At 37.0% G+C, this 24536-nt stretch overlaps 1 long non-coding RNA gene across 1 annotated transcript in view; it reads right to left on the bottom strand.

The window, feature by feature from the left end:
- The window catches only part of LOC140611659 (uncharacterized), a 355437-nt gene that overhangs the window by 8182 nt on the left and 322719 nt on the right, over positions 1–24536 (bottom strand). The window lies entirely within an intron of this gene.

Below are 24536 nucleotides of genomic sequence, written 5' to 3'. Positions count from 1 at the left end.
TGAAGAATCAAGAGTAGATAAGAAGCTGAATAATATGGACAAACATGTACTTAATAAAGCAAGTAAGAAAATATAGATATTCATAATCATTAAAGTTCTCTTGTCTGCAATGTGTCACAAAGTTGTAATTTTTTCCTTTCTCCTTGCACTAACTATTCATTGTTTCCTTGCTTCCAATCAGCATTTAGCTGATGTGATTTAAATCTTCCATCAGGAAGGGGTCAGAGACTTTGTTGATTCCCTCTTTAGTGAGTTCTTGTAGTGAGTATTAAAAAATCACCCCCCAAAAGAGAATCTCCTGAAATTCAGACCTATGCCCCTTTGTACCTATCATTAAGCAATATTATATTGGATATTTTGCCAGATACTAAATGATACAGTGTTTTAACCATGCTGCCAGGAAATGGACCCAAAATGGAAATCTGAGCTGAGCTTTCTAAGCTGATGGGACCTGAATTTATTGATAACTTCTTTGCTTCCCCAATGTTTGCTCAGTTGGCTCACATTCAATGTGGACATGGTAGTCCAAGTGGAGCTCATACATAGGCTATAAACATGAACTTTACCTCAGCAAGTCTCACCTGTCACCACCAATGGTGCCAAGTATCTAAACAGCCAATAGCAAAGGTCAACACTCACTCAATAATAGGGCTTTGTGTCCCAGGGGAAACAGCCAGTCACCTGGTGGCAGGATAACTATTGGAGATCCTTTTCATAATGGAGAGGCAGAGATTTGTCTTCATAAAAATAAACCCTGTTGGATATGGATTATTTTCCCCTCAATGCTTACACTGCTTTTGTAAAAGCCACCTTCTTTGACATCCTGAATGTTTCATTGTCATCGTGTCCCAGGGCACTCACAGGGGAAAGATCTTGAAGTTGCTGCAAATGTTATGTCTGTGAAGCCCACATGTTCGTGTACTACTACAAAGAAGGCAACGTGTTTTGGGTTTTCTTTGTTTTTTTTTCCATCTCAAAATCTCATATAAATATATCTGGTTATCAGAATGTCAATCTCATTGAAGATGCTTGACAAAAGAGAATTTGACAAATATAATACTAAGACCACTCTATTCCTTGCAATACAGAAGAGACTCTAGGAAGGTATATAGATAACTGCAGACTGACAAATGGTAAGGCACTGAAGAGTTTTGCCCAGACAGATCACATGAGTTATCATCATAGTTCATAAAAGTTATCATAATCTCTATGTACATGTAAAATATGGATTAAATGCAGGCACTGAGGATGTAGAGCTTAATGACCCAGTTTTCTAGAGACAGGCTACCATAGTTAAGTTGTGAATACAGTTTTTTTTAAATATAAAAATCTTAGTCAAAAATAAGTAGAAAGTTCAGGGAAGAGGATATAATACAGACAAAGATTGGGAATACAGTTTTTTACAATATAAAAATTTTGGTCAAAAATAAGTAGAAAGCTCAGGGAAGAGGATATAATACAGACTGAAAGAAAAAAGATATGAAGATAATGTAGTGGTTTAACTGAATCTGGAATGATGAGAATAAAGTAGGTAGTCAAAAACAAAAGGGGAAAAATTCTAGGAAGGCAGAGTAGATGCTAATTACAACTCTGAAAGCATATGCTCCTCTCAGGGAGCAATAAGCAATTCCTAATATGAGTAGGGTGTGAGCATGGTGAGAGAATTCTAATTTCTAGAGGAAACTCAAAACTGTCTTTCCTCCTGAAGAAGCAAAGCTTTCTTGCACATGTAGGAGAAAATGCATTTCTCAACAACAAATGTAGACCCCTCTACTGAGGCAGAGTTGGGTAGAGGATGTTTTGCCAATGAGAATAAAGGGGTTATATATAGAACTAAAATGGCCATATGTTCTTTTGACTTGCATCATTTGTTCTTAGATGCCTTTGTTTCATTTCAACCAGCAGCTATGTCAGTGTGGTCTGATTAACCTAGAGAAGATATTCAATCTTGGATGATCAAAAGGGAGCCATGCAGACCCCATGTTGGAAAGGAGGCAGAAATAGGCCACAACAGCTTCTCTGCTGTGGGCTTGATTTTATGGGAGACATCTTCAACTCTGGTAGTCCAGCCCAACTCAACAGAGTCAAAAACTAGAAAGAAATCTGAGCCATGTCTTAGCAATAAGGGAGAATGTGTATTTTCCAGTAATGTTGTTTATAATGGATAGAATAATCATCAGATTAGCATAAGTAGGCACAGAATAGGTGGCTAGTCAAAGATGTGAAGGAATTGGGCCCTTATATTGGCTGTTAAAACTCCCAAACAGGTAATGCGAATAAGTCAAAAGCTCTATGAAAGGGATCTGTTCTGTAATGCTAATTTGACTAAAAAGGAAGTAATACTGAATAAGATGAAAAAGAATTTAAATCCAAAAAATGTGATTTCCAATGTAGAATACATGGTAGTCTAAAAGCCTTATTTAACTTTGTAATTCCTGGTAATATCTGTAATAAACTATTCCTCAAATCTTTTGGAAAGTTCTACAATATAGACAGAGTCACCTGTCAGGCTTTATACTAGTTGTACAGGTGTAGGGTATACGTCTCTTTGCCCATGTGCATCACCTTGGCGCTATTGCCTCCGCAAAAAATTAGCCCCACAGCTTGGAATTTAAATTTACGCTACTCTTTTTTTTTGATGACATACAGATACTATGAAATATTTTGCCCTGTAAGCTGCTAAAGGGATCCTATCTATCTCTATCTAATTTTGAGCTTTATCATTAATAGAGGCTTAGTCGAGGTTTCCTTAGTAAGAGATGGTTTTATATTACATGCTGTAAAATCACAGTTCAAAATTACCTGAGTAAATTTATTTTCTTTAACAAGTACTTTATAAATATTCATTTGAAAAGTCCTGTTTATAAATTGAAACAGTCCTTTGTAAATGTCCAATTACAATCATTTGACAAGTATAAATACACTTTGTGGCAAACAATACCGTGATTTATGCAGATCCCATTAGATATGACTGTGAACTATAATTATCCTAGTGGACTATAATTTTGCCTGCCCAGTCATTCACAGAGTTTAATACACTCAACTGAGACTGAATTCTTGAAGCTGTTTCTAACAGTGGCAATGATGTATGTGTCACCGCCCTTTCTAATTCGGTTTTTGCTTGAATAAATAATCTCAGCTGGAACCTCATTCATATTATTTTACTCAACTCAACAGATTCAAAACACAATAATAATATTAATAGCAAGTCACTCTTACTCAGTCCAAAAAATTTTTGTTTGCAATCTTTGTAGGTATTTTCTCTTTTTAGTATATTTGGTCATTAGAGGTTAAACACATTGGTAGTTAAATTATTGCCTTACGGTCTCCTTCAGAGATTATTATATATGGGCAAGAAATTACAGCTAAACCATATGTGTCAAGTTTGAACAAAAACTGCATTTTACATCCCTATTTTAAATGCATGACCCTCATTTATATTAACTTGATAGATAAAACCAGTTTTTTTTTTTACTTTAATAGACCCTTACTAATAGTAAATAGCAATGTATAACCCAACTTAATCACAAGAGAGCATATACATGGAATCCCTTTAGTAAAGTGTTTGTATAACACCAAGACAACCAGGCAATTAAGACGAATCACCTGTGCTGGCACCGTTCAAAAATGTGGATGTGAACACAATCTTAAATAGCATTACACGGATCCTGAACAGTCTCCATGTTATGAAGTTTATCGGTTCACATTTACCAAATAGTTGTCGAGTCAACCCTACTTTTCTAATTTGGATGGCATTGTATGGAGAACAGAGTTTATTCTAATAGAGCAATTCTCTTACTTTTCTCACAACTCAGCAGTAAGATGCAACTTAAAGGAATTATTCTTCCCCAAATTTTGCCAGTATTGTATTGCCTTTATGGATTGATTTCTTAGCACAAAGATAAAGTCAGATATGTAACTCCAATCAAAATTCCAGCAAGTTAATTTGTAGTTATCAACAAACTGACACCAAAGTTTATATAGAGATGCAAAAGACCCCAAATAGCCAAAACAACATTAAAGAGGAAGGACATAGTCAAAGAACTAATTATCCAAATTCAAGATTTACTTTACAGGTACAGTACCCGAGAAAGCATGGATGAGGTTGAAAGAATTGAAAACTGGCCACTGGCAGAGAATAGAGACCACAGACATAGCCCCAGATAAATATAGTCAACTGATTTTTAACAAAGGAGCAAAAACAGTCTTTTCAACTAATGGTACTGGAACAACTTGACATCTACATACAACAACAACAAAATCTAGACAGAGATACACTCTACACTCTTCACAAATAATGATTCAAAGTGGATTACAAACTTAAACATAAAAAACAAAACCATGAAACTCCTAGAAGATAACAGGAAGATACCTTGAGTACAGCAATGAGTTTTCAGATACAACATACCAAAGACAAAATCCCAAAAGAAATAAGTGATTAACTGAATTTCACTAAAATTAAAAACCTCTCCTCTGTGAAACATAAGGTCGAGAAAATAAGAAGACAAGCCACAGACTAGAAAATATATTTACAAAAGACACATCTGACCCCCCAAAAAAAACCCACAAAAAAATCCAGTCAAGAAATGGCCAGAAGAAAAAAAAAAAAAAAAAAGAAATGGCCAGAAGACATGAACACACTTTTTTTAAATAAAACAACAGACATATGAAAAATGCTTGGCAATACTTGGCATCAGGGAAATACAAATCAAAACCACCACATTGAGGGGTGCCTGGGTGGCTCAGTCAGTTAAGTATCTGCTTTGGGTTAACCATCTGCCTTCAGCTCAGGTCAGGATAGAGCCCCTCCTGGAAAAGAGCCCCTCCGGGGGTCCCTTGCTCAGTAGGCGCCTGCGTATTCCTCTCCCTCTGCCCCTCTCCCTTCTCGTGTTCTCTCTCTCTGTGTCTGAAATAAATAAATGAAATCTTTAAAAAATGTCAAAAAAACACAATGAGATACCACCTCATACCAGTCAGAATGGCTAAAATAAATAACTCAGGAATCAACAGATGCTGGCGAGAAGACAGGGAAAGGGGAGCCTTTTACACTATTGGTGGGAATGCAAACTACAGCACCACTCTGGAAAACAGTATGGAGTTTCCTCAGAAACTTAAAAAATAAAAATAAAAAAATAAAAAAAATATGCTACCCTATAACCTAGCAATTGCACTATTAGGTATTTATCCAAAGGAGACAGACATAGTGATTTGAGGGGGCACATGCACCACAGTGTTTATAGCAACAATGTCTACAATAGCCAAAATATAGAAAGAGCCCAGATGTCCATCACAGATGAGTGGATAAAGACGATGTGGTATATATAATGGAGTATTACTCGGTCATCAAAAAGAATGAAATCTTGCCATTTGCAATAACATGGATGGAACTAGAGTGTATCATGCTAAGCAAAATAGCCGGAGAAAGACAAATAGCATATGATTTCACTCACATGTGGAGTTTCAGAAACAAAACAGACAAATATAAAGGAAGGGAAGGAAAAATAAATGAAGACAAAAATAGAGAGGGAGACAAACCATAAGAGACTCCTAACTATAGGAAACAAACAGGGTTGCTGGCGGGGAGGTGGATGGAGGGATGGGGTAACTGGGTGATGGGCATTAAGGAGGGCACTTGATGTAATGAGCACGGGTGTTATATGCAGCTGATGAATAACTAAACTCTACCTCTGAAATCAAAAATACACTCACTACATATTAATTAAATTGAATTTAAATTAAAAAATTAAAAGGGACACATCTGATAAAGGTCTACTACATGAAATATACTGAGAACTGTTTTTTAAAGGGAAGAATTGACATCATAGAGAACTCTTAAAACTCAGCAATAGGAAACAATCAAAATAAAGGTTTTTGGGGGGCAGCCCCAATGGCTCAGCGGTTTAGCGCCGCCTTCAGCCTGGAGTGTGATCCTGGAGTCCCAGGATCGAGTCCCGCGTCGGGGCTCCCTGCATGGAGCCTGCTTCTCCCTCTGCCTGTGTCTCTACCTCTCTCTTTTTCTGTGTCTGTCCTGAATAAATAAATAAAATCTTAAAAAAAATAAATAAAGTTTTTTTTTTAAGGTAAGCTTAAAAGAAATTGGAAATAATACAATTAAATGCAACAATTTTAAAGTCAGTGTGTAAAGGAGAAATACTTATTTCACAATGCAAATTTTTTTTTTTTCTTGGCTTCGGGATTTATTGAAGCTCCCAGTCCCTGTATGTGCTTGAAGACTGCCATCAGTATTTGTCTCTGTTTTGTACAAAATATTAACTCAACTGTGCAGTGACACTTCTTTTCTAGGATCTGTCTCCCTTGTCATTGTGGGGGACACTACTATTACCTGAAAGTGCTACAATGAGAATGACCCTTGTGCCTTGGGCCTAAGAGTGTTGGGCCCACCATCAGAATGGACTGTTGGCTGGTCTTGAATACACCGCCTCAGCCTATGCCAACACCCAAAAAATGCTTCTCTTGCATTCTGCAATTACACTGTGCAATATGAGTTTCAAAACTATACTAAATTTTCTCTCCATATAATGCTGAAGTTTAATAAAAACACATTTTTCAGTTTTTGTGGTTTTTAAGATTTTGCTTATTTATTTGGCAGAGACCACGAGAGCACAGGCTGGTAGAGGGAGAAGCAGGCTCCCCACCCGGGAGCACAGAGCCGGATGTGGGGCTCGATCCCAGGACCCTGGGATCAGGACCTGAGCCAAAGGCAGGCACTTAACTGGCTGAGCCCCCCAGGTGCCCCCATGTTTTTCAGTTTTTATTTATAACCTTGTCTCCATCTGAAAGTCTGTCATGAGTCCACAGGAGACTGGGCATGATATATTCAAGGAGAACAAATGTTGAATGGCTGGCATGTGTAAAACCCGGCGAATTGGAAATCTACAGTTCTGCAATTCAAGGCAGATAGGCAAGAGCAACTCTTGAGTTTTCCCCCAAGATTTTGACTATTTCTTTCCAAGAGGCTTCCAATCTCTTTTGCCTGCAGCTCGGCCCAGTCATGTCCGTCCACTTCCAGAAGTGCAGAAATGTTTACAACCCAGTAAAGGGTTCAGGTTAGGCTCATGATGGACCTCGGCTGTACAATGAAATTATAAAACACACCGCTTCTTAATTCTATGTATATAGCATTAAATAAAAAAGATGTATGTTTACTCATTTGTTTTCTCCCTCTTTTCAAAATTTTGCATTTCCCTGTTTTATTCTGAAAATTTCTCCATTGTTTCTATTAAATAATAATTTTTTGATCACTTATTATCCATACAGAGATTTACTTTCATTTTCTTTCCTTGGATTTAAGATTAAGGAGAAAGCCACCCATTGGATGATTCTTTTTTTCACAATTGCAAAGTCATAAAAGTTGCTAAACTCACAAATTACTGGGATCTCTGTCCATTAACATTCTAGTCAATTTGAAGAAGATATATTATTTCAGAGGATGCCGGAGATGAAATCTCCTTCATATCAGAAATTACTATTTCTATGAACTCGCCTTCTATACATAACACTACCTTCGGTTTACAATTTTTGTATTCACCATTGGAAACCAGAAAGTCCCTAATTCCACATTCAAATGGTATAAAAAATTAACAGTTTTGTTCAGAAGAAAAAAATGATTTTTTGAGATAAAAAAGACAGCGGCATAGGCTTATTCATGCTCTGTCTGTTGTTCCACTCTCTCCGATGGCAACTTCAAGGCACATTAAATGTACTTTGAGCTTCCTAAAAAAAATTAAAAATAAATAAAATAAAAAAATAAAAAATAAATGCTTGCACAATGGGCCCACTTGGAGATGAAATCAGAAGACTTCCAAAGTAAAAGGAATGCTCCCTTTCTCAGTAGGCTGGTTAATTGTATGTGCATTCATTTTGATTGATTTTTAAGACTGATGGAAAGAAAGTAACTTTTCAGGGCAGAAACAATTACAGCAGGAACTGCTATCCTTTACTGAATGAACAATGCTATTTATAAAGGAAGAAAATTACAAAGGTTTGTTTCCTGCTGCTAATTTTGCCAGGGTACTGAATTAGTATGATACTGCTGGGAGCTGCAGGAGCCCTTTATGATCCATGAGCAGGAAGGAGCCAACCTGATGAGTGGTGTTAATCATCAAAAGCTCCAGTTAGTGAACGTGTCAATGGGCGCCAGAGAGGAGCTACCCCTGCTCCCCCCACCCCAAAGTCAGTACTGAAGGAAATGTGAAATAAAAGCAGAAGTGGCCTAAATCATGGATTAATTTTTCCTTGAATCAATGAGAGGTAAGGAACACAATTCTTGGTGGGAACAAAGTAGTTTATGTTAAAGGAAAATCAACCACAAAATTAGTCCATCTGTATTTTCTCTTTTCCAGCATTTTATTTACATTGGTTGGCTAGAGCTGCCTTAACAAAAGTACCATGGGAGGCTTAAACAAACGGAGATTTCTTGTCTCACAGTTCTGGAGTCTAAGAAGTCCAAAATTAACATGTTGGCAGGTTTAGATCTTTCTGAAGGCTGTGAAAAGAATCTGTTCCATGCCTCTCCCCTGGTTCCTGATGGCTTGCTGGCAATCTTTGGCTCATGGAAACATCATCCCATTTCTCCATTCATCATCCACACGGCTTTCTTCCTCTGTGTGTCTATCTCCAAACTCCCCTATTTTCTAAGAACACTGGTCATACTGGATAAGGGCTGACCCTAATAACCTCATTTTGATTTGATTATTTCTATAACAATCTTATCTCCAAATAAAACTATATTCCCTGAGGGTTAGGATTCCAACATATCTGTTGGGGTCAGGGTACATGATTCGATCTACAACATGATTTAAAAAAAAAATAGTAGGTTGGACTTTGAATCTATAGGTAAAAGAATTTAAAGTTTGCTTGAAGGACGAAATATAAACTTATCCTAAAAGTGATCATGCAGAGCATGGAGATGTGTGCATGTTAAAGCTCTCTGAAACATTTACAAATGAAAACATTTGCTGTTCTTTTTGTTGTTGATGATGACGGTGTGTTACCCATAAAGATCGGGTCACTGAGTGTTAGCTCTGAAAGGCCATGCCATTTTCTACGTAAAGACTCCAAGGTTGCCTTCGTGTTGAAAATCCTGAAGAAACTATAGAGCTAATCAGAGGGAGGACACACCAATTCGATATAAATCCTAACAGAGCACCCTAAACAAAAGTCCGATACAGCTTATTCTTTCCGGATGGATTCTGTACTCAGCAGGTGTTTCACCTGGTGACTACAAAACATAACATTATTTTGCTATATGAATAAAATCATCACACGTAGTTTCTGAAGTGAAGAGTAAATTTTAAAAATACACATGGCACTTCTGTGGCAAATAAAATATTCATCAGAGGGAAGAAGACTGTCAAAGAGAATTAACATAGTATGTGTCAAGTGCTGCACATAAGAGTATCATATTTTAAATTTCACAAGCCATTTAACATCTCTATCGTTATAAGGTCGCTGCAGGAATAATTGTATTACAAGGGTTATTTTTCACTTTATGGGTGGTAAATGCCAACTTGACCATGATCACGCTTTCAATCATCAGTGACCACATTGGACATAATCTTGCAACGCATTTGGTTCCCATACCATCCACGTATCCTAAAACAAACTCATGCCAAGACAGGTTAAATAACAGGTTTGGAGGTTTTGTTTGTTTTTATTTTTTTAAAGCCATGCAGCTGTGAAAAGCCTATTCCCATCTTCATAGTTTCCCTTTCATCTGGGTTTAAAATATGGGATTCTCACTTCCCTAAGGCTATTTTCAATGTTAGGTACTGACAAGCAAGTCTGACCACTGACCTACTCCCATATGTGGCTAATTCTGTTTGACAAGAAAATCTTAATTCAATCACAACATTTAGCAAATCATTTCTTCTCCAGATCTTTTAAGCTTATCTAGAATATTGCATAACCAGCTGCTTTGCCATTTGCTTATGTTTAATCAAATGAGGGATTTTAATGCATTATATTATGATAAAACCAGGCCACGTTTGCCAACATTAAATAGCAACTATGATAGTACGACTTACATGAGTTGTTGTTGTTGTTGTTGCCGTTTTTTAAGTTTGTTAAGTACTCCTACAATGCCTTAAAAAAAAAAAAAAAAAAAACTAAAAAAACCCTAAACTTAGTCCTTGGAAGTAGATTGGCAGGCATTAATGTCATTTAGAGCAATCGGAGTTCACAGTGATAAATATTTTTTAAGAAAGCTATCCAAATGCTAAAAGAATTACATTTCTTAGAACCTCATTTACCATTTCTGGTTATGGTTAAACTTGCTGTGCTTGCCCACTGCTAACTCCTTGTAACACTGAGCATTGCATGCCACACGACAGATATTCAACAGATATTGACTAAATAGAACTGTTATGAGAATAATAAATAATTATTTCAAAAAAGCTTGAAATAGACCCTTTTCCAAGCACTTAAAATTGATCATCTCATTTAGTTACTACAGCAGCCTTAGGAAGTAATTATTATTCTTATTCCCATTGTACAAAAAAAGAAGGCTAACTAAGGGACTAAACATTCAAAGAGTACAGACAGGTTTGCACCCAGGCTGTCTAACCTCAGAACCCATCCTATAATTATTATGCGGTACTGCTTTTTTAAGTGTGGAGGTATTTAAAAAATAAAGGGAGCTGGAAAACGTGTGTTGTTTTTATTGCAGAATAATTTTCTGATGTATTGTGGCTGAAATTTGGGGCAAGTTCAGTGAGATTATTAAACCAATAGTGTCGCTTTCTCAGACTGGGTCAAGGCAGCATTGTTGTTTTCCCGCTAATTAATTTACGTTTAGGATTTTGAGCATCATATTTGCCTGTAATGATTTAGCAGGAGTTTACTGTCTTAGGTTCTTACCATGGAGAATCCTTAGGAAAACGCCAAATAACCCCTTTCCTGCATCCTCCATCAAAATACAAAAACAAAACAAAAAATCAGTCAGTTGGCCTCCCATACAAACAGTCTCGGTATCAAAGTTCTCTATGTTTTCAGAGTGGGTTTTGTGAGTGCAGCAATTATAGAAAATTATTATGGATAATTAGTCCCCAAATCATTATTCAAGAGATTTTATAAAATGGTATTTTGACAACCAATTTATACTGGAATGTAGTTTAATTTAGATATAAATATATACATAAACATGGAGGGATGATTGATGGAATAGAAATAAACCCGTGACTTTACATGCCCCTTTTCTCATATTAATTTAGATAAGGATATGCTAATTATTTGACCATACTTGAGTCATACATCCCTGTACTGAAAGCATTTCCTCATTTCAAAACTATTAGTATGTGTCAAATCGGCTGGCATGTGTATGCAATGTTATTTATTTGGTTTCCTTTTTTCTGAAAATCTCAATTTTATTTAATTTTAACAAAAATTATTTTTAAAAATTTCTTACTGATTTTTATGGCCCAAAAGAGAGCTAATAACAAGAGTTGAAAGTAATTAGTGGCAGTATATCTAGATTTTTAAAAATATATATTTTATAGCATATCAAAGAAGCAGATATATCGGTCCAGCCATATAATTTTACAGCTATATCAAGGAGGTGAACTTGAGGAATCAATCTGATGTAAAGAGAACAAAGGAATAGGCACTACTATATTTGGTAGCTGGCCATTTATGTAGAACTCATTACTCTGGCTAATTTCAGTACTATAGAATTACTCAGAGTATCTAGGGTACGGTGATTTCTCCTGTTCCCTAAAATTATAAGGTATCTATGACTCTCTGGTAAATAACATTGTGGGACTTTAAAGAACCAAATAAACAGGATCAGCCTCACCTGGAAATACCTGAGGTTCACAGCCGTTGTAGTTTGAATTGTTCCAATGATGGTGGTAAAATCATAGAAACATAGTCCAAAAGCCTGCCTTGAATGGGAACCAGTTTAGCTTCCACTCAAAGCAAACATATACATATATATGGTCTGTCGTGCTTGCTGATTTATGGTTAGACTAGCCAGACGAATGTGGCCACAGAACTCGAATCCACATTTCAGAAATACCTGTTAGCTGACAGGTGTGGCTGTTGTGGGAGACAAGCATGCTTGGACCACTGGTCTGTGCCATTTGGGAAATTATAAATATCACCCATTATATTGTGTACTCCAATATGAAAGAATAAAGTTATTATTGAACCTCTGCAGATGGATCAATATTAACTTTTTTTTTTCTCCCTATAGGCTAAGAAGAAATGTAGTCAAGTAGAATTCTCCTATATGCAATGTATGATATTACATAGAAGAAGTCAGCGCTCTTGGTCTGGCCCATCCATTTTGGTATGAGCCTCAACTGAAATTGTAGCCCCATATGCAAGAATAGCATCATTGTCCAGTGCTCCAGGATTAACTACTGGATGTACTCTGGGCTGAATGTGTCCCCCCCAAATTCATATGTTGAAATCCTCATGACCGATGGGATGGTATAAGGAGGTGGAATTTTTGGGATGTTTCCTAGATCATGAACATGGAGACTTCATAAATGGAATCAGTGCCCTTATAAGAGACTCTGGAGAGCTCCTTAATCCCATCCACCAAATGAGGTTATAGTGAAAAGACAACTGTCTATGAACCAGGAGGTGGATTCTTACCAGACACCAAGCCTTCCATCACCATGATCTTGGACTTCTTAGCCTCCTAAATAAGTATTTGTTGTTCATGAGTCATTTCGTTTATGGTATTTTATTATAGTAGCTGGGAGACAGAAGGTTTGGAGATCAGCACTACTTGTGCTTAGTGGAACTGGCAGCAAGAACCCACATTGCACTTGGGAATTCACAGCCTCTACAGTTTTTGAGGCTCCCTGTATTCAGGCTTTTGAGGAGACAGACCATGGTGTCTTTAGTAGATTCATACCATAGAAGCCTTGCTTCCACAGTAATGGGATTGGTTTCACTGTAAGAAAACTATGCTACCCTTCTTATTTGGCTCAGTGGCAAGGAAAGCAAGGGCTGTGCTTCACCATTTACTTGTCTACCTTTCACTCCATTCCCTGGCTCCACCTCCAGTACTGGATTCAATATGTGTAATGACAGTGAGGAGTCACGGATGGATTCTTGCCTGCATCCCCATGCAAATGTTAAAATGTATTTTGTTCATCCTTCTGGTCGGTTGTGGAGCACAACTTGGCTTATTGTGAGCACTTGGCTGCGAGTGTTTCATTTTCTGATTGTGGATCATTCTAGAAACGTAGAAGTGAGGGTGTCTTACGCTGTAGTATACTCGCCACTTTTATCTTTCCTTGATGGAAGAAAATGGATTGCAGATTTTTCTGTATCATTGTAAGCCTGTGAAGCCTTCTTGGAAGAGTGATTAGAAAACATCTGTAATCATCACAGAAAGGACAGCCAATTTGTATGTGCTAGTTAATCCATCTCTACTCCTCTGGCCAGCAGAATACAAGAAATGAGACCCTTCTGATTTCTTCTGTAGAATCCCATCTTGAATTACAAAAATATACAACTTCATGTGGAATCCAAATGGCTTTTTAATAGGCTGCCCAGTGTTTCTCTGGAACGCACAAAGAAAGGCATTGTTGGGCGAAGTGGGCTTTCACAGCTGTGAGAGGTGAGATCTGTGAGTCTGGAGAGCAGATTATCCACAGTTAAGAAAAATACAATATTGTATGCATGCTGTTTTTCTTTTTTAGTGCCATGCTCTAAAGCCTCAGGGACCGAAAAACGTCCATCAAGTTGTTACAGTCAGGGAGTATGCTCTTGGTCTCTGGCAAAATATAAAAATTTCCTGAAACCTTTCTTCCATTTGAACTTGACTAGATTTCACAAGAGCTAGTATATCAGGGTCTGAGGAGACTATAAGGCAGTCATGTCATGAGAAAGGCTCTAAGAAATGAAAATCAGAGAGACAACTTAAATTAAAGATATATTTGGAGAACTAGGTGATACATCTCAGGAGACAAAAATGATAACCAAAAAAAAAAAAAAACAAACTAGAAACCAACAGGATAGGTCAAAGACAGGGAGTCAGAAATTCTATGCAAGTGTAAACCTATTAGAAAAAATATTGTGTCTAAGTAACGAAGTAGGTCTATGATTCACATACCAGTTAGGGTCCTTTATTGCTTGGCAAATGGCCAGGGTATGATGGAGTCAGGATTCAGGATGGATTTGGGATTGTCACAAATTGAGCCAGGGATTGGTTTAAATTATTGATGTAAATGTTCTCATTCCATATGTTGATACAAGTGAGAAAAGATATCAAGACAGACTCCAGAAGAGCATGAGTTTCTAAGTAAGGGTCAAAGAAGAAAGGCGCACAAAGGAGGTGGGAGAGTTAGAATGGTAGACCAGCAGAGCCAGTAAGGAGGGGTGTTCCTACAAAAAGGAGGAAATGGTGGAAAAAGTCACATGATAATGAGGAAGGGAAGAACTGGAAACACCAGTGGTTATGGCAATTAGCCAGCCATTGGTTCAATGAGAATAGTTTCCGCACATCGATGCAGCTGAAGTCAGAGGTGTGAAGGAGTCAGTAAAAATTCAGGTGTGAAAGTAAAGAGGCAAATGGAAGAACAGGCTTGAGGGAGGATTGCTTATTTTTCTGACGGAAGGTACTTGCTTACACATATAGGCAAAGAAGGAGATAATGGCAGGGGGTAAAAGTCTAAATGGGTTTTTACAGACATTTTAAATCCCACTTTATATAAAATGTTCTACTATTTATACATGAAATGGGGTCAGTGAATCAGGGCTTAAAAATTAAATTTATGTTTCCATGTCTCTAAATAAAAAGAAAAACTAGTAACCTGAAATGAATTAGGAGCCCAAATGAATTCTGACACCAAACTATTATGATACCTTGACAGAAAATGACCCTGGAGCAAAAGGAATCCTCCTCTTTTCCATCACCCTAAACTCCTGCCCAGAAATCTGATAGCCCTGTGGCTAGAACCAGAGGAATCCATGGTGTGGCTAGTGCTTTCCAGTCCTCAAAGAGATGCATTTAAATCTATGAGTTTGCATTTAGGAGATAGGAACAGTGAAGGACAACTACACACACACACACACACACACACACACACACACACACCATGTCCACAAGTGTTTTAAAATAGTTGGGGAGGGGCGCCCGCATTCAGTTAAGAGTCTGCCTTCAGCTCAGGTCTTGATCCTGGAGTCCCAGGATGGAGTCCTGCATCAGCAGGGAGTCTGCTTTCCCTCTGAACTTCCCGCTTCTCATGCCCTCTGTCTCAGATAGATGATAGATGATAGATGATAGATAGATAGATAGATTAGATAGATAGATAGATAGATAGATAGATATAGATAAAATAGTTTTGGATTCCTGGACAAATAATACTGAAGGTAAAACCGGAGGTGAAAAACATGCTTGATTTTTTTTTTATTCAAGTGGCGAAGAGAATAATATCTGAACACTCCTATGAATGCCATTTCCAAGATTTATTCTAAACTATCAAGCACATGATAACTACAACAAATTACAGATTGATTATAATTAATTAGGAGATTTAAAACTGCAAAGAGTCAAATACAGATCTCCCATCCTCTTGCTGCTCCAAGTAGTACTGTTAATATTTTGTTGCTTTTACTTTGAAATTTTAAATTTGTTTTAATCTCTCAGAATTGTAAAGAAAAGTCTATTTTCATCTAAATATGCATAAGCATTTTTCCTGTGTTATGAAACTATGTAAAATAGTTACATTAGTTTTATAATATTCCATAATATGCCAGCAAATCGATTTATGTAAAAATGTCTTAGCATCAAAATGGAGGTAACAAGTTAAACTATTATAAGCATTTGGTGCATTTTTATGGTATTTCAGGACTTCTTCCTTGGTATAAGTTCTCAGAAATAGAATTTCGGAGTCAAATATATAAAACTTTAAATGGATTTCGATACTGCAAATTTTTCCCAAATTTAATCAGTTTAAGTTCCCACTTACCATGCAAAAGTCTGCATGATATTCTGTGCTCTCAATAAAGTGCCTACTGCCCATTAAATATACATTTTCGTATTAAATATGTATATTTTTTCTCACTAAAAATACATTTTTTTGGTAAAAAGTATTTTACTATTGTTTGCATTAAACACTACATTTTTTAAAGATTTTATTTATTTGAGAGAGAGAGAGTGAGTGCTCAAGCGGGGGGAGAGTCTGTGCTGAGCAAGGAGCCCAATGCTGGCTCTGTCCCAGGACCCTGGGATCATGATATTAGCTAAAGACAGACACTTAACTGACTGAGCCACCCACATGTCCCTACACTACATTTTTAACTAGAACAAAGTCTATTATATATTCATTTATCAACTGTGGTTTCTCATTGGTTCCATTCTAAAAAAAAAGCTTGCAGTCTCATCTCTTCTTTTAGCTGAGGTCTAAAATGCCCTCAATAATGCCCATTTCATGGGATAGACTCATCCATAATTGAACTTATCTGTGTAAATTTCAGGGAGAGTTGGAGTTGGTTTGGGAAAAGTGCAGCTGAAGTGAAAGTTTTGGGGCTTATGCTAAGGAGACATGAAAATGAGAAGAGTTTGAGGCTCAAACACTGAGAAAAAAAGAATGGTCCAAGGGACTGTGGATCCCAATGATACTAAAGAACAGATGCACTTGTGTGAAAGGGAAGAGGGAGTCAGCGGGGATAAGAAGTCGATTTTCATTAAAGGCTGGACAATGAAGTTTATGTTTGTGGTTTAAGCACTCCTGATTGATGCTGAAGTCCACAGAACTTTTAAAAGAATCCAATGCTGAGTGGGGTGGAAGTGAAATCGGTGGAAGTGAAGTGAAAAGAGTTGTGGGCCTATTGAACTTGACATGCAATCCACACATTCAAAGTAATGCTAGAAATTGTTGCAAAGTCTCTGAACCTGAAAGCCAAGAAGAGTGGTTGAGTAGCTGTATTCAGATAGTGTAAGCTTCAAAGCATTTTTTTTTTCTTGTCATTTACTTATTGTGAAAACAATTATTTATTGTGACCAGCCCCAGTGAGTGGTCACAATAAGGCTGGAGATTTCTTTTAGACAGGTAGGATATGGAACATAAGATATTTTTTAAGTCCGGGCCAAGCATTACATAGAAAATCATGTAATATGATTTTTTCTAATTCTGTCCTCATAAACCAGATTTGAATTAGATATTTTATGTGTGTGTGTCAAAAATACACAGGCGCATGATTTCTTATTGTATAACATTGCGAGGCACATAATGTCATTTTGTCCTTTTCAGTGATTGTAACAAGTTTGATCATTTCATTGGATGTTGCCTGCTAGGTTTTTCCATTGGAAGGGGAAAAAAAGAAGTTTCCTTTGTTATTACATAAAAAAAATATATGAGATGCTGTTTAAAATATGTGTGAGTGATTTTTAACATTCATTAACAATCTTTTAATAATATATTATAATGATAGTCACAAATGCTGATTTTCTGTTTTCCTGCTACGTGTATTAGCTGGTATTCTTCTGTTTAGAAAAAAGGTCTTTCCTTCTTCCCTAGTTTTGCTTTTGTTTTTGTTTGTCTGTTTTTTTTTTAAGTAGCATTATGAACTCACGATAATATGTTATAAATCAGTGTGTTATAACCGGTTACTCTCATTCTTTACGATGCTTATTGGTCAATAATTTGGGCCCTGGGGACCCTTTTCTGGCTGTGTCCTGTGTACTTTGACATGTTCCCAGTAATTTTAGAGCGTACCCTTTCTTTCTGTACCCCTTATCTATTTGGAGCTGTCATCTTATGTGCAGTGAGGTATGGATTGAACCTCTCTTTTTTTCCACACGATTACTTAGTTGTCATAACACCAGTTACTAACAATTAAATTCATCGATGAGAGTCCTGTAACACCAGAGTGATCCACACTGACTTGTGATGCCACATGTATGTACATAAGGCGGATTCTTAAATGAACTTTTATGTTTTTCTAGAAGAGATCGGTCTCTTTGGGTTTGACTTATAATTAGTCAACTACACTCTATAAGTAGTCTTTATATGCAAAGGGAGCAAATATATCTTCTGAAGACTTCATGTAGAACAATAAATTTCTCTTTCTTCCCCCACTGTCCCTCCTCCCTTCCAGCTTCTTTCTCTCCCCCCCTCCTCTTCTCCCATTCTCTCTCCTTTCCCTGCCTTCCCTTTTCTTTCTGTCTCTCTCTCAATCTCATTTTGGATTGGATCTTAAACTCTCAAAACAAATGATCACAAAGACTAATACAAAAATAAAAATGAGGAGACTGTTAGTTGTGAGACTAACAGATACCGATTTAGCTTAAGAATTCTGAAAAAAGGTACAAAAAAAATCACCCACTTTAAAAAAATTGTCTCACTTGCTTCAATTTCATGCGCTATAGTTTTGTGTTTGTCCCATGTAATCTCAAATCTGCTTAAAATGTTCTTCTATTTTAATATTATCAAAGTTATTCATTTTATGCTCACTAATTTAACTAGCATGATGGGCTAAGGAGTCATTTTCCAAATTACAATTCCTATGATGAAAATGATAAAGAAATAGAGTAGAGTTGCACCTTTTTACTTTATTCATTAGGCTTCAAACTACAGGCGTACCTGGGAGATATAACAGGTTCCGTTCCAGGCTACTGCAATGAAATGTGTCAAATGAATTTTTTTGGTCTCCCAGTGCATATAAAGCTGTGTTTACACTACTCAGTCTATTAACTGCACAACAGCATTGTGTCTAAAAAACAACATGTACATACTTTAATTAAAAATACTTTATTGTTAAAAAATGCTAAACATCATCTGAGCTCTCAGCAAGTCATAATCACTGATCACAGGTTGCGGCAACAAGTATAACAATAATGAAAAAGTTTAAAATACTCTGAGAATTCCCAAAATATAAGTAAGAAAAAAGACCCCTATAATGAGACAATAATAACTGACAGATAAGATAGGGTCCCTCATGTCGAGGGAGAAAAAGCAAAATTTTAATCAGGCCTAATGACTGTGAAGAACAAAACCAGTTGGCACAGCCTCATGTGACAAGCTTGCACAAAATTCAGCAAAATGTGCAAAAAGACCCCTGCAATATGTCCTGTCATGTTCTGGAACATCCTACAAACACTACCAGAAATGGTGGACTGTAACCTCCTTGCCACTCGGCACCTGAAACTGAAGGTTTGGGACTTGACTCTGACCAATCTCTGCAGAGGGCACAGATCTTGAGGTTTCAGCCCATGTAACTGCAAGCCTAATCCTCCCCGTTCAGGGCACACTTTCCATGCATCAGCCAGTCTGCCCCTCCCAGATTTGCAACCTGAATGGCAATGGCATCCTTGCCTCTGACCAAATCCTCACATTCCAAAATGATTTTGGAACATTACACAGAGACACGAAGTGAACAAATGCCATTGGAGAAATGGTGCTGACGGTATTGATCCGCTCAGGGTTACCACACACCTTCAATTTGTAAGACCACAGTTACCTGTGAAGCACAATAAAGCAAAACACAATAACACGAGGTACGCCTTGGTAACTAAGTTTTGGAGTTACAGAGCAAATCAACACTGTTCCGATTTTAATTATCATGTGTCCTTGGTCAACAAAGATCAAAATACCGACACAATCTCTAGAAGTAATGCACTCTTTGGTTTCCCAGAATGCCTTTGGATTTTCATGGATTCATTCATTTCCTTAACCTGTCTCCCTGGTAATCAGTGTTGCTCAAGAAAAAAAGTATTTCCCTGAGAGCAAGATATCTGACTTGATTCAATCTGTGTCACAACTGGCTGCACTACCTATACTTTGATATACAGCTGGCTCTGAAAATAATTGTGGAAATTAAAAAAAAATAATAATGAACTTATTAAAATTTGAAAGACTGTGGAATATTAACTGTAGTGCAATTATGGTAATTCATTACAGAACCTGCATTTTAAAATCTACAAGATAATTAGCTAGAAAATACTAGGACTGTGCCAAGTCCCTAGTTATAAAATGTTGATTTTAGGCCACTAATCTTCCATTCATGTTTGGATACCCTATTATTAATTGTCTTTCTTATTAAATTACAGGAAAAAAAAATAATTGCCCAACAGATGAAGTAAATTAAAAAAAATTTAAAGCCTTACATGAAAATTGAAGAAAACTTGGACAGTACCTTACATTTATTGGTGGAAACCTCATTTGGTTTCTGTACTCATTCTGCATTTCATTATATTTTTTGAATTAATGTGTTGAACTTCAACACTGTAAAAATTGCCATGCTTTTCCTGTACAGACTATAATGTTTCAGCAGCTTACCCACAGTCTCAAGCCTCAGGACCACATTGGTAATCTGCTGAGAAGAAGAATGAATCTAAAGACCCCTTCATCAGGTAATCTACCCATCTCTGATACAACGAAAAAAAAAAATGTTTGATGGCCATGAATGCTCAACTTCTGAGCATCCCAAGTTTTCAGCTTTTTTCTGGGTCCTTCTCTTTTCTATTGGCTCTATTATGTCATGTTTCCATCCAGCTCATCAGAAAGCAATGGGAACTCTTTATAATCTGATAAATTAACACTGAACAGGTAAACCTTGATCATAAAAGACGCTTGATCATAAAAGGCTGCAATGCTTTCAGACATCTGTCGGAACAACTAGTGCCATAGATGTTTTCTAATCTAAAGGAAACATCAAGAGGGATGTGTAGAACGTAGAGGTCACTATAAGGCAACCAAGCTGAGCAAGAGAAACTTGATCAAGGCAAAAGGGCCCACAGCAACCACCTAGCTGGATGCAAACAGGCGCAGTAAGTGACCCACCTCTAAATAACCATAGGCCTAACTGACCAATTACAACCAGGCACAGTTCCTAAGATTACCAAAAAAGGCAAAATTCCATGTGTTCCCATACTCCCTCCCTATAACTGTGGCTCCTCACATCACCTCCTCACAAATAGTCTCTTTTGCTGTCCTGGCCTCCCTCCCTCACTCCCTTGTGATGTATTCAAGAAACTTCTTTTTTTTTTTAATATTTTTTTAAATTTTTATTTATTTATGATAGTCACACAGAGAGAGAGAGAGAAACAGAGACATAGGCAGAGGGAGAAGCAGGCTCCATGCACCGGGAGCCCGACGTGGGACTTGATCCCGGGTCTCCAGGATCGTGCCCTGGGCCAAAGGCAGGCGCCAAACCGCTGCGCCACCCAGGGATCCCAAGAAACTTCTATCTCCTTCATTCTGCTTTGGGTGAATCCTTTCACCACCAGGGTCGCCAGCCCCCACCCAATCAGATGCCCCACATTTGTTGGCCCCTATCCAATCGGAGCACCCCACAGAGAAGGTAATACAGGGCGAAGAAAACACCAATTTAGTCAGCAATGCCATCAGTCTCACCCCTTTAGGTTCAAGGGAGTGACTGATGTAAGGGCAATATCAACCATGGCTGGGGGTTAACACCATCTCCCTTGGCAATCTTGAGAACAGAAAGAGCTGGACTTATTTGAGAGCTAATCCTGGTACTATTTAAGCACCTTTTTAAAAGGAGTCAACGATGTCTTTTTATTCCCTCATAATATTTTTTCATGTTTTGATAATATAACGATATTTTCTTAATTTTTAACCAATTTTTATAGCTACCGTAGAAAACATATAATTCATCCAAATGGAGCACCCCATTATTTAAATAACATGAATGTGTCAATATGGTTTCTTCCTTCCTTTCCTTCCTTCCTCCTTCCTGTCTTTCACTCTCTCTTTTTTTGGTTCTGAGAAGAAATAGCAGCAGTCTCTAATAAAGGACAATTTATTTACCAAGAAAGTATTAGGTATTAAAAAGGGAGTACATTCATTAACAATGCATAATATTTACTGTAATATTTATATATTTATTTATTAACATACAGTGTTCTATTAGCTTCGGATGTACAATATAGTGATTCAACACTTCCATACATCACCTGGTGCTCATCACAACACTTGCACTCTTTAATCCCCATCAACTACTTAACAACCCATCACCCTCCTCACCTCTGGTAATAATCTGTTCTCTATAGTTAAGAGACTAGTTCTTGGTTTGTCTCTTCTTTTTTCTGTTTGCTTGTTTGTTTTGTTTCTTAAATTCCACATATGAGTGAAATATTTGTCTTTCTCTGACTTATTCTGTGTAGCATTATACCCTTTTGATCCATCCATGTTGTCGCAAATGACAGGATTTCATTCTTTTCTAATGGCTGAAGGAGATTCCAGTGTGTGTGTGTGTGTGTGTGTGTGTGTGTGTGTGTACCATCTTTTCTTGATCCATTCATCTATTGGTAGACATTTGGGTTGCTTCCATATTTTAGCTGCTGTAAACAATGCTCAATGCTGCAATAAACATAGCGGTGCATATATCTTTTGTTTTCATATTCTCTGGGTAAATGCCCAGTAGTGGATTTACCGATCATATCGTAAACTTACAAGAAATTTATTTTACTTGTAGGAAATGGAAAAATAGAAAGGAGTATTCAGCCTATGGAATCTTTAAATCAGGATTGGTGCCAGGTAATCTACACAAATTACATATCATGTAGTCCACTCAGAAAAAAATAACTGCAATGCAGATGCTACTTAATGCAAAGGTTTAGTATCCTGATCTAATTACTGAAGATCTCAATTAAGACCTTATATTAAGTAAATTTTTTATAATCAAAATAATGAATTGAATAGAACCTTAGCTAGATAAAGTGTTTTCAAACATTACAAGATGATTTTAACTCAGAAGAATGCATTAAGTTTGGGAGAACATTTCTCAAAGCTTCCCTATTGTCTCTTTATTCCCTACGTAGAATTGAGTGATGGGCAGTCATAGTTTTCTTAATTCTTTATAGGCTTCTCAATTTGAGAGAGAATTAGGTTTTTCCACCTTTTTAAAAAAGATTTTATTTATTCATGAGAGGCACAGACAGAAAGGCAGAGACACAGGCATAGGGAGAAGCAGGCTCCACATAGGGGACCTGATGCGGGACACAATCCTGGGTCTCCAGGATCAGGCCCTGGGCCGAAGGCAGGCGCTAAACCGTTGAGCCACCCAGGGATCCCGAGAGAATTAGTTTTAAGTGGGTTTTACCAAAAAAGCATAAACTCATTCAGAGAAACTACTTTATCAAAATTGCTTATAAACTCTTCTTTATCATAAGAATAGGGTTTCTCTTATGGATGAGAACTGATAAAGTAGCCGTGTTGGAGATGGGGAAGTCAACCTTACATCCATGCATCCTTTTAAGGCATTTCTTGCATTAAGTGCTATTCTCTTTTGATGAATCCAAATGAAGAGATCAGTGACTCTGTCAGGTTAAAAAGTCAAGGTTTCTCCAAATTCCAGGGAGGATGAGACTGGTTCTGAAGATTTGCAGCAGCTGTTATAAATACAAAATTAACCTCAGCACGAGTCTAGCCTGCTCCTCAAGTTTACTCTGCTTTCATCTTGTGAGTCCAAGTTTATTAGAAATAGAAACCACCATTTCACAAGTGTGCTCTGCTATCAGCTGCAAAATTGTGACCAGTTTTGTGTTTTGAGCAACCATAGAGATTTATAAATAACTGCATGGTTGCTCTTTTTGATATTTTTGTTATCGTGGGATACCAAACACACCATTTGAATTTTTTTAAGCTGACAATGGTTAATATTTTTTTGCCATGTATTTCCAATTTTTTTATTAGTTCCATTTGTTCTCTCATGAATAGCATATATTTTCAATAACTCTATCAATATTATATACCATGCCATGGCCTTTATTAAAATATTTAATAAAGTTTATTGTTTATACAGAGTAAGAGACAAATTATCACCACAGAAGATAGTTCAAGGTAAAGTAAAACAATAAAAATTATAATCAAGCTTCTAAAGAAAGTGGCTTTACTGGAAAATTGAAACAGTTCTTGAAATACCTATTCTCTTAGGTGGATTAGATTTATTAATTAGAGTTTAAGTTTATTGGAAGAATTAGACTAAGATGTCAAGAATTATTGTATATCAAGACAGCTAATAATCCTGTTAATATGCATAATAAAACAGGAAATTAAATAATATAAAATTAAACAATTTCAATGATAACAATATAAGGCTAAGGATGTATATATTGATGAAAGTTAATATTTATCTCTGGGACAGATTTTTGTTGTTGTTGTTGTTAAAGATTTTATTTATTCATGACAGAGAGAGAGAGAGAGAGACAGGCAAAGAGAGAAGCAGGCTCCATGCAGGGAGCCCGACATGGGACTCGATCTTGGGTCTCCAGGATCACACCCTAGGCTGAAGGTGGCACGAAACCACTGGGCCACTGGGGCTGCCCTCTGGGACAGATTTCTAATATAGTTTTTACTTTTTATCACTTTGGCTTTTTTATATTTTAATATATATTTTAAAACCTTATTTATTTAAGACAGAGAGAGAGAGTGAGCACATTCACAAGCAGAGGGGAGGGCTGAAGAAGAGGGAGCAAGGACCTCAAGCAGATTTTCTGCTGACTGTGGAATATGACATGATCTCATGACCCTGAGATCATGACCTGAGCCAAAACCAAGAGTCAGTGGCTCAAGAAACTGAGCCACTCAGAC

This window comes from Canis lupus, chromosome 20 (genome assembly GCF_048164855.1).
Source record: "Canis lupus baileyi chromosome 20, mCanLup2.hap1, whole genome shotgun sequence".
NCBI lineage: Eukaryota > Metazoa > Chordata > Mammalia > Carnivora > Canidae > Canis > Canis lupus.
The sequence above is the reverse complement of the archived record's forward strand: the minus strand, read 5'-3'. Positions and strand labels throughout refer to the sequence as shown.